The sequence below is a fragment of the Micropterus salmoides genome, unplaced genomic scaffold (assembly GCF_014851395.1).
Source record: "Micropterus salmoides isolate LMB-PRFRI ecotype aquatic unplaced genomic scaffold, ASM1485139v1 Ms_hic_scaffold_10, whole genome shotgun sequence".
NCBI classification, from domain to species: domain Eukaryota; kingdom Metazoa; phylum Chordata; class Actinopteri; order Centrarchiformes; family Centrarchidae; genus Micropterus; species Micropterus salmoides.
In genome coordinates this window covers 9,585,207-9,586,769 of record NW_024040041.1, presented here as the reverse complement: position 1 = coordinate 9,586,769, position 1,563 = coordinate 9,585,207, and positions in this window count along the sequence as shown.

Genomic DNA, 1,563 nt, shown 5'->3' with positions numbered 1-1,563 from the left:
CGGGAGCGACGGCATCAGGTCCTGGAGTTTTTTTAAAATGTCAGCCGTGGTGGCACCGGGGAAGCAGCGAGTGGTAGCGTTAAAGAAACGGATGTTTCTGGTTATGGAGTCACCAATTATTAGTGTGGTTGGGGAGAAAAGAGGACGAGGAGATGCCGGTTGTGGGATCCAGAGCAGGACTGAGCAGAATCTGCTTCAACACTGCGTGCGGACTGAGGATGGAGTGTGTGAGCTGCCGAGTGTTGTGTTGGAGTAGCAGTAACAGACCTGAGAGAAGGGCTACCCGACGGTGCAGGGTAGAGACGGCCTCCGGAGCGTCTGAGCACAGCCTCCTTCAGGATCCTACGTCGGGAAGCGGAGGTTTTTGACCGGGATGACGGCCGCCGATCAGGCCCAGCGGCAGACCGGCGGCCCAGTGCAGGAGATGTAGCCGGTGAAGGAGATGCAACAGTGTCGGCAGGCACTGTGCGCCGAAAGAGATCCGTATCAGGGAGACTCGAAGCCGCAGGTGCATCCGCTGGATGGACCGGAGTGTCGTTAGACAAGGCTGCATAGCGGTTGGAGAGGCCGATGTCCGGAGGAGAGGCAGCCCCATCCGAGCCTCTCTTGCAGCCACGGACCACCACTTCAGCCCAGGTTGACTGATGCTTCGGAGTCGAGCAGGATGAAAGCCTGGGAAGGCTAGAGGGGTCCCAAAACACGGTGTCCTGGATGTTAGCGGTTGTGCTAAGAGAAACAATCTGTTTGGCTTGTACTGAAGCTACATCCATAAAGCCAGTCAGCAGGGAATCTTTCTCTTTGAGTTCCTCTGAAAGTCGTCGGATGTCTTCCATAAGGTCAGCAATCTTCTTGTTCGCTTTCTTAAGGAGTGTGCAGTCCTTATGGGGTAGAGTTATCTCGGCTAGCATAGTCACCGGAGCTTTGTTGCGATCAGTAGCGTTGATCGCGTTTTTACGGTCATCTATCTTAAAATCCATGTCGGATGACTAAAATCCTTAACCCACGTAAAACTTAAATAAAGTTAAGTTAAATAAAAGGATTGATTACGTCAGCAATTACGTCAGAGATCTTGTGACAAGATGAGATTACGTCAGCAATTACGTCAGAGATCTTGTGACAAGATGATGCAAGTGCAATGCAAGATTGCAAGTCATAACCAAAATTGGTGTCAAAATGAAACAAAGATGATAAAGCACAAGATAAAAACACAAGGAGGAAATAGTTACCATACTCTATTTCTTGTCTCTAAGTTTATAAAGTAATCTCCCCACACATGGTTGAGATAATGCAGTCAGCACAGCTCAACTAATTTTGCAGGCCTTTGTGATATGTACACAACTACAGATCCTTCAGTGTATAAAATGAAATTATGTCATCAATAGTATTTTTGTACAGCTTACCGCATACTAAGAGTTGCCAGGGCCTGATGCAAAGTCTATATTTTCTTTCTGCACAAGCAACTACCTTGCCAGTTTATTCAGAGGATCCTCACCTAACTACGCTTCCTGTAGTGCGTGGGGAGATGTGAGTGCATAATATCATATCTCCTTTGCATCCTCTGTC